This window comes from Artemia franciscana, unplaced genomic scaffold (genome assembly GCF_032884065.1).
Source record: "Artemia franciscana unplaced genomic scaffold, ASM3288406v1 Scaffold_799, whole genome shotgun sequence".
NCBI lineage: Eukaryota > Metazoa > Arthropoda > Branchiopoda > Anostraca > Artemiidae > Artemia > Artemia franciscana.
In genome coordinates, this window is record NW_027068006.1 from 64,202 (window position 1) to 75,052 (window position 10,851).

Below are 10,851 nucleotides of genomic sequence, written 5' to 3' on the forward strand. Positions count from 1 at the left end.
GTGAATGTGTATGTGAATGTGTATGTGAATGTGTATGTGAATGTGAATGTGAATGTGTATGTGAATGTGTATGTGTATGTAACCTAGGCGGTCTTAACTAAAGAAACGGTATAAGTGCAACTAGGGTATTTTGTCAATTATAAATGACATTTGTCATTGTATGTTAATCATGTGTATGTTAATGTGTATGTGTATGTGTATGTGTATGTGAATGTGTATGTGAATGTGTATGTGAATGTGTATGTGAATGTGAATGTGAATGTGTATGTGAATGTGTATGTGTATGTAACCTAGGCGTTCTTAACTAAAGAAACGGTATAAGTGCAACTAGGGTATTTTGTCAATTATAAATGACATTTGTCAGTTATAAATGACAATTGTCTAAAATGTTCAGTCTGTTTACTTACTCACACAGAGAAGCTTGAGAGGAATAGAGCGTTGTTATTTCACATTCCCGGGAATGTGAATGTGAATGTGAATGTGTATGTGAATGTGTATGTGTATGTGTATGTGTATGTGTATGTGAATGTGTATGTGTATGTGAATGTGAATGTGTATGTGAATGTGTATGTGAATGTGTATGTGTATGTGTATGTGTATGTGTATGTGAATGTGAATGTGTATGTTAATGTGTATGTGTATGTGTATGTGAATGTGAATGTGTATGTGAATGTGTATGTGAATGTGAATGTGTATGTGAATGTGTATGTGAATGTGTATGTGTATGTGAATGTGTATGTGAATGTGAATGTGAATGTGTATGTGAATGTGTATGTGTATGTAACCTAGGCGGTCTTAACTAAAGAAACGGTATAAGTGCAACTAGGGTATTTTGTCAATTATAAATGACATTTGTCAGTTATAAATGACAATTGTCTAAAATGTTCAGTCTGTTTAATTACTCACACAGAGAAGCTTGAGAGGAATAGAGCGTTGGTATTTCACATTCCCGGGAATGTGAATGTGAATGTGTATGTGAATGTGTATGTGTATGTGTATGTGAATGTGTATGTGAATGTGTATGTGTATGTAACCTAGGCGGTCTTAACTAAAGAAACGGTATAAGTGCAACTAGGGTATTTTGTCAATTATAAATGACATTTGTCAGTTATAAATGACAATTGTCTAAAATGTTCAGTCTGTTTAATTACTCACACAGAGAAGCTTGAGAGGAATAGAGCGTTGGTATTTCACATTCCCGGGAATGTGAATGTGAATGTGAATGTGTATGTGAATGTGTATGTGTATGTGTATGTGTATGTGTATGTGAATGTGTATGTGTATGTGTATGTGAATGTGTATGTGAATGTGAATGTGTATGTGAATGTGTATGTGAATGTGAATGTGTATGTGTATGTGTATGTGTATGTGTATGTGAATGTGAATGTGTATGTGAATGTGTATGTGTATGTAACCTAGGCGGTCTTAACTAAAGAAACGGTATAAGTGCAACTAAGGTAAATTGTCAATTATAAATGACATTTGTCAGTTATAAAAGACAATTGTCGAAAATGTTCAAAGTCTGTTTAATTACTCACACAGAGAAGCTTGAGAGGAATAGAGCGTTGGTATTTCACATTCCCGGGAATGTGAATGTGAATGTGAATGTGTATGTGTATGTGTATGTGAATGTGTATGTGAATGTGTATGTGAATGTGTATGTGAATGTGTATGTGAATTTGAATGTGTATGTGAATGTGTATGTGTATCATGAAAAGAGAAATCACCAATGCTACAGCACAAACACAAAAAAAAAAAAAAAAAAAAAAAAAAAAAAAAAAAAAAAAAAAAAAAAAAAAAAGGAGACAGAAGGAGAAAAGGAAGACTGTTTTCCTAAATTAGTGATTAATATAGACCAGCACTTGAATGAGGCCTTAACCCTACTCATCCATACAATCACATAGGTCAAACAGCATAGCCACACACAATCAACCATAAAGAATAATCCATGGACAGGCAGTCATGTCGTCAATAAGTATAAGTCGTCATTAACCAAACCATAGAAAAAATATTATAGACAAATAATTCAGAGGCAACACCCAACATAAGGGCTCATCAGGAGAATACACTGGCCTATATAGGGTTTCGCCACTCTAAATTCTCTACCCAGCACAGTGTTGTGGCTACCACAGAATATCCATGGCATCCCCGCGTCAGGTATCACCCCCAAAATACTTGTCTATGAAAAAAACAGCAATTGTAAAACAACCAAGTAAAACCAAAACAAGCTTATCCTGTTAATATATCCCTCCCTTTAGCAACAATAGGTAAACTAAATATTATAAATTTTACCAAATCACAAATATTAACACATTGCAAAAAAACCTGAATGAACTAAACAATTATATAATTCATCTTTACCATGTGGCTAATTTTTTAAAAATTCCGCTCAAATAGAAACACAATTCAAAATAAATGGCGCTGTGACAACATTTCTCGAACCTCCGAAATTAGTCAAAAATTTCTTTAAGTATTTCTAGATAATTCTTTTGATATTTATTTAAAAGTTCGTTATAATGAAAACTAAATTTTTTAAATTGCCAAGTTAATTTATTTGCAGAAAAACCTCTTGATATCAATTTTTGGCTTAAGATTTTACATCTATTTTTAAAATCAATATAATTACTACAAATCCTTGCATAACGAAGTAACTGTGAGAAAAACGCTGAATATGTGATATTTGAGTGTATATTACTTTCAGGGAATGGGAAACTAATCACTTCAAAATCAAAATCATCCGTTTTATTATACATTTTAAAACTTAATTTATTATTATCACAAATATTAATATTTAAATCTAAGAAATGATCTTCATGACCAGCGCCATGACTAGGCTCAAGAATAAGCTCTGATGGATATATATTTTTAGAAATATCAATGAAATCCTTACAATTTAAGACCAAAATATCATCTAAATATCTTTTATTATTTGACAAAGCATGTTTTAAATTAATTGGATTATTCTTATCCATCATATATTTATATTCTAGTTGACTTAAAAACAAGTCAGCTATAAATGGGCTGGCATTCCCCCCCATGGGAATTCCCATAATTTGCTTGTACAAATCACCCCCAAATCTTATATAAGTATTGTATAAAACAAATTCCAATAACTCAAAAATCATATCCAAGCTGTAACATCTCAAGTTAACTGTAGTATTAAAGCAGTTTGTCCATATGGCTTTTTTATTATAACTGTCTATTTTTAAGAACCTTTTACTAGATAAGAGGAAAGATTTCTTTATAACAGTTTTTAAATTATCTAACACTAAATTGAGTGATAAATTAGTATACATTGTCGCAAAATCGAAAGACTCAATTCTTTTAGCTGAAACCATTGTTAAAGAATCTATCACCTGCAGTGAATTATTAACACTCCAATATGGATTAAAATTCGAAAATTTTTTAATACCAGAACAATAGGTTTTAAGTTTATTTACAATTTCCTTTAAAATTAAAGAGAGGTCAGTAGCAGCAATGCGGGTTGGACATTTAGCTGCTCCAGCAATAAACCGTGGTTTAGGGGGATTCTTATGAAATTTTACAGTCCAATATAGGAAAGGGAACTTTTTATCATTGTCATTTATTTTAATATTAAAATTTTTAAAAAGTATTTCTTCAGTCTTTTCAATTAAATTCTCATCCTCTATATTTACCTTTTCATAAACATTAGTTGTGCCTAACTCCCTTTTTAAGATATCACAATACAGCTTCTGACAAATTATGGCAAAATTATTATTAGCTTTATCCACTGGCACAATTACAAATTCATTCTTTAGATTAGCAATTGCTTGTTTAATCTTCGCATTATAAAATAATGATTTAGTGTTACTATTTTTTAAGTTAGAATATATTTTATTTCTTACTCTACTAATAATTAAATTCTTCCAACTTTGAAAACTCTCTTTATTTTTATTCTCTTTCTTACACCACTTATCAATAAATAAATCAAAATCATTTTCCAAGCCATCAAGAACACTCGATGGTTTCAGATGATGAGAAAGACGGAAATTTGCCCCTTTATTCATTATAATTTGAAGATGTATGTGTATGTGCATGTGTATGTGTATGTGAATGTGAATGTGAATGTGTATGTAAATGTGTATGTGTATGTGTATGTGTATGTGAATGTGTATGTGAATGTGTATGTGAATGTGTATGTGAATGTGTATGTGAATGTGTATGTGAATGTGTATGTGAATGTGTATGTGAATGTGTATGTGAATGTGTATGTGTATGTGTATGTGTATGTGTATGTGTATGTGAATGTGAATGTGTATGTGAATGTGTATGTGAATGTGTATGTGAATGTGTATGTGAATGTGTATGTGAATGTGAATGTGAATGTGTATGTGAATGTGTATGTGAATGTGTATGTGAATGTGTATGTGAATGTGTATGTGTATATGTATGTGTATGTGCATGTGAATGTGTATGTGAATGTGAATGTGAATGTGTATGTTAATGTGTATGTGTATGTGTATGTGTATGTGAATGTGTATGTGAATGTGTATGTGAATGTGAATGTGTATGTGAATGTGTATGTGAATGTGTATGTGAATGTGTATGTGAATGTGTATGTGAATGTGTATGTGAATGTGTATGTGAATGTGAATGTGTATGTGAATGTGTATGTGTATGTAACCTTGGCGGTCTTAACTAAAGAAACGGTATAAGTGCAACTAGGGTATTTTGTCAATTATAAATGACATTTGTCATTGTATGTTAATCATGTGTATGTTAATGTGTATGTGTATGTGTATGTGTATGTGTATGTGTATGTGAATGTGTATGTGAATGTGAATGTGTATGTGAATGTGTATGTGAATGTGTATGTGAATGTGTATGTGAATGTGTATGTGAATGTGTATGTGAATGTGAATGTGAATGTGTATGTGAATGTGTATGTGTATGTAACCTAGGCGGTCTTAACTAAAGAAACGGTATAAGTGCAACTAGGGTATTTTGTCAATTATAAATGACATTTGTCAGTTATAAATGACAATTGTCTAAAATGTTCAGTCTGTTTAATTACTCACACAGAGAAGCTTGAGAGGAATAGAGCGTTGTTATTTCACATTCCCGGGAATGTGAATGTGAATGTGAATGTGTATGTGAATGTGTATGTGTATGTGTATGTGTATGTGTATGTGAATGTGTATGTGAATGTGAATGTGTATGTGAATGTGTATGTGAATGTGTATGTGAATGTGTATGTGAATGTGAATGTGTATGTGAATGTGTATGTGAATGTGTATGTGTATGTGTATGTGTATGTGTATGTGTATGTGTATGTGAATGTGTATGTGTATATGTATGTGTATGTGTATGTGTATGTGTATGTGTATGTGTATGTGAATGTGTATGTGAATGTGTATGTGAATGTGTATGTGAATGTGTATGTGAATGTGTATGTGTATGTGAATGTGAATGTGTATGTGAATGTGTATGTGTATGTGAATGTGAATGTGTATGTGAATGTGTATGTGAATGTGAATGTGTATGTGAATGTGTATGTGAATGTGTATGTGAATGTGTATGTGAATGTGAATGTGAATGTGTATGTAAATGTGTATGTGTATATAACCTAGGCGGTCTTAACTAAAGAAACGGTATAAGTGCAACTAGGGTATTTTGTCAATTATAAATGACATTTGTCAGTTATAAATGACAATTGTCTAAAATGTTCAGTCTGTTTAATTACTCACACAGAGAAGCTTGAGAGGAATAGAGCGTTGGTATTTCACATTCCCGGGAATGTGAATGTGAATGTGAATGTGAATGTGTATGTGTATGTGAATGTGTATGTGTATGTGTATGTGTATGTGAATGTGTATGTGAATGTGAATGTGTATGTGAATGTGTATGTGAATGTGTATGTGAATGTGTATGTGAATGTGTATGTGAATGTGTATGTGAATGTGTATGTGAATGTGTATGTGTATGTGTATGTGAATGTGTATGTGTATATGTATGTGTATGTGTATGTGTATGTGTATGTGTATGTGAATGTGTATGTGAATGTGTATGTGACTGTGTATGTGAATGTGTATGTGAATGTGAATGTGAATATGTTTTGTTTGCATGTTAGAATATGTGTGTTAATTGTGTGTGCTAGTTTGTGTTGAAACAAAAATTTCAGGGAATAGTTGAAACAAAAATTTCAACTGTCTGTAATTGACTACAAAAAGTCGAGTAGACATGGGCTAGATGGGAACCGCAAATGAGAATGAGTATATTGTTGGTATGTGTGAAGCGGATGGTTACTACCACTTGAGCAATGGTCTAACCATTGGTGGCCTATGTGTATGTGTATGTGTATGTGTATGTGTATGTGTATGTGTATGTGAATGTGAATGTGTATGTGAATGTGTATGTGTATGTGAATGTGTATGTGAATGTGAATGTGAATGTGAATGTGTATGTGAATGTGTATGTGAATGTGTATGTGAATGTGTATGTGAATGTGAATGTGTATGTGAATGTGTATGTGAATGTGTATGTGTATGTGTATGTGTATGTGTATGTGTATGTGTATGTGTATGTGTATGTGAATGTGAATGTGTATGTGAATGTGTATGTGAATGTGAATGTGTATGTGAATGTGTATGTGAATGTGTATGTGAATGTGAATGTGTATGTGTATGTGAATGTGAATGTGTATGTGAATGTGTATGTGAATGTGAATGTGAATGTGTATGTGAATGTGTATGTGTATGTAACCTAGGCGGTCTTAACTAAAGAAACGGTATAAGTGCAACTAGGGTATTTTGTCAATTATAAATGACATTTGTCAGTTATAAATGACAATTGTCTAAAATGTTCAGTCTGTTTAATTACTCACACAGAGAAGCTTGAGAGGAATAGAGCGTTGGTATTTCACATTCCCGGGAATGTGAATGTGAATGTGAATGTGAATGTGTATGTGAATGTGTATGTGTATGTGAATGTGAATGTGTATGTGAATGTGTATGTGTATGTAACCTTGGCGGTCTTAACTAAAGAAACGGTATAAGTGCAACTAGGGTATTTTGTCAATTATAAATGACATTTGTCAGTTATAAATGACAATTGTCTAAAATGTTCAGTCTGTTTAATTACTCACACAGAGAAGCTTGAGAGGAATAGAGCGTTGGTATTTCACATTCCCGGGAATGTGAATGTGAATGTGAATGTGAATGTGTATGTGAATGTGTATGTGTATGTGTATGTGTATGTGAATGTGTATGTGAATGTGTATGTGTATGTAACCTAGGCGGTCTTAACTAAAGAAACGGTATAAGTGCAACTAGGGTATTTTGTCAATTATAAATGACATTTGTCAGTTATAAATGACAATTGTCTAAAATGTTCAGTCTGTTTAATTACTCACACAGAGAAGCTTGAGAGGAATAGAGCGTTGGTATTTCACATTCCGGGGAATGTGAATGTGAATGTGTATGTGAATGTGTATGTGTATGTGTATGTGTATGTGTATGTGTATGTGAATGTGAATGTGTATGTGAATGTGTATGTGTATGTGAATGTGTATGTGTATGTGTATGTGTATGTGTATGTGTATGTGAATGTGAATGTGTATGTGTATGTGTATGTGTATGTGTATGTGTATGTGTATGTGAATGTGTATGTGTATATGTATGTGTATGTGTATGTGTATGTGTATGTGTATGTGAATGTGTATGTGAATGTGTATGTGACTGTGTATGTGAATGTGTATGTGAATGTGAATGTGAATGTGTATTTTAATGTGTATGTGTATGTGTATGTGTATGTGAATGTGTATGTGATTGTCAATGTGAATGTGAATGTGTATGTGAATGTGTATGTGAATGTGTATGTGAATGTGTATGTGAATGTTTATGTGAATGTGTATGTGAATGTGTATGTGAATGTGAATGTGAATGTCTATGTGAATGTGTATGTGTATGTAACCTAGGCGGTCTTAACTAAAGAAACGGTATAAGTGCAACTAGGGTATTTTGTCAATTATAAATGACATTTGTCAGTTATAAATGACAGTTGTCTAAAATGTTCAGTCTGTTTAATTACTCACACAGAGAAGCTTGAGAGGAATAGAGCGTTGTTATTTCACATTCCCAGGAATGTGAATGTGAATGTGTATGTGAATGTGTATGTGAATGTGTATGGGTATGTGTATGTGTATGTGTATGTGAATGTGATTGTGTATGTGAATGTGTATGTGAATGTGTATGTGTATGTGTATGTGTATGTGTATGTGTATGTGTATGTGTATGTGAATGTGTATTTGTATATTTATGTGTATGTGAATGTGTATGTGTATGTGTATGTGAATGTGTATGTGACTGTGTATGTGAATGTGTATGTGTATGTGAATGTGAATGTGAATGTGTATGTTAATGTGTATGTGTATGTGTATGTGAATGTGTATGTGAATGTGTATGTAAATGTGAATGTGTATGTGAATGTGTATGTGAATGTGTATGTGAATGTGTATGTGAATGTGAATGTGAATGTGTATGTGAATGTGTAGGTGTATGTAACCTAGGCGGTCTTAACTAAAGAAACGGTATAAGTGCAACTAGGGTATTTTGTCAATTATAAATGACATTTGTCAGTTATAAATGATAATTGTCTAAAATGTTCAGTCTGTTTAATTACTCACACAGAGAAGCTTGAGAGGAATAGAGCGTTGGTATTTCACATTCCCTGGAATGTAAATGTGAATGTGAATGTGAATGTGTATGTGAATGTGTATGTGTATGTGTATGTGTATGTGTATGTGAATGTGTATGTGAATGTGTATGTGAATGTGAATGTGTATGGGAATGTGTATGTGAATGTGTAGGTGAATGTGTATGTGAATGTGTATGTGAATGTGAATGTGTATGTGAATGTGTATGTGCATGTGTATGTGCATGTGTATGTGTATGTGTATGTGTATATGTATGTGCATGTGTATGTGTATGTGTATGTGTATGTGAATGTGTATGTGAATGTGTATGTGACTGTGTATGTGAATGTGTATGTGAATGTGAATGTGAATGTGTTTTGTTTGCATGTTAGAATATGTGTGTTAATTGTGTGTGCTAGTTTGTGTGTGTGTGTGTGTCTGTGTGTGTGTGTGTGTGTGTGTGTGTGTGAGAGAGAGAGAGTGTGTGTAAGATATGTACGAGTTAGCCACATTTTGAATTTTTCGATCGTGCTAATTTGCTCTTTTATCAATTATAATAGATAGAGAAACGTACCCTATTATTTTTGTGAGGGTAGATCCCCCACCCTAAGAAGGGGAAACCGAAAAAAATAGTAAAAATAGTGTGTGTGTGTGTGTGTGTTTGTTTGTGTGTGTGTGTGTGTAGGATTTGTAGAGTTAGTCACATTTTGAATTTTTGGACCGTGCTAATTTGCTCTTTTGTCAATTATAATAGATATAGAATCGTGTGAAGCATGGTATTTGACATTTTTTGCACGCTAGTTTTCCGTTATAATTGACAAACCAGCGAGGTTGCACTATCCAAAAATTAATAATACGATTTCAAATACTAGCGCAAGTGTTCCAGATTCTTTCAGGTTCAACACATTGCTATAAGCAAATACCAACGCTATATTCCTCTCAAGCTTTTCTTTCTCTCTCTCTCTCTCTCTCGTTTTGGGATAGGCTGTTTTTCAGTGTTCCAGTGTCCCTCTTCTCTGCTACCATTTTCTTCGTGCCTGTGTAGCAGTGGTGCCAGTCAATATTGTTGCTGATTAACAGAATGTACTACATTGGCAATTCAAGAAAATTTATAAGTGGCATGAAGACTAGTTGATTTCCGTTTATATTTAATTATGTTTAGTGGTGTGGATATTTTTTGTACCCCATCATTTTTGTAAGGGTAGATCCCCCGCCCTAAGAAGGGGAAACCGAATAAATTTGTCTAATAGCTTGTATGGGTCTCTTTGTGTTTTTGTGGCTGTTTGTTTGCATGTGTGTCTGTTTGTGTTTGCATGTGTTGCTGTGTGTGTGTGTGTGTGTTTCAGTACATTTATTTGTTTGTGTGTTTTGTTTGCATGTTAGAATATGTGTGTTAGTTGTGTGTGTGTGTGTGTGTGTGTGTGTGTGTGTGTGTGTGTGTGTGTGTGTGTGTGTGTGTGTGTGTAGGATATGTACGAGTTAGCCACATTTTGAATTTTTGGATCGTGCTAATTTGCTCTTTTATCAATTATAATAGATATAGAATCGTACCCTATTATTTTTGTGAGGGTAGATCCCCCGCCCTAAGAAGTGGAAACCGAATAAATAGTGTGTGTGTATGTGTGTGTGTGTGTGTGTGTGTGTTTGTGTGTGTGTGTTTTTGTGTTTGTGTGTGTGTGTGTGTGTGTGTGTAGGATTTGTAGAGTTAGTCACATTTTGAATTTTTGGACCGTGCTAATTTGCTCTTTTATCAATTATAATAGATATGGAATCGTGTGAAGCATGGTATTTGACATTTTTTGCACGCTAGTTTTCCGTTATAATTGACAAAACAGCGAGGTTGCACTATCCAAAAATTAAAAATACGATTTCAAATACTAGCGCAAGTGTTCCAGATTCTTTCCGGTTCAACACATTGCTATAAGCAAATACCAACGCTATATTCCTCTCAAGCTTTTCTTTCTCTCTCTCTCTCTCGCTTTGGGATAGGCGGGGAGGGGGTGCCCGCTGTCTTCAATTATTTATCACATAGTGTCTATTCATTGCTTCAGCTCGGCTCATCACTCTTGGCCAATTTTATTTTTCACTATTTTTTCATTTGGATAGTGACCTCCTCAGATAAGGTCTGGAGATTATTGGCAGGGGTTTGTAGTTGTACCTGATCATTTTTGTAAATGTACCTTATCCCTTTTGTGGAT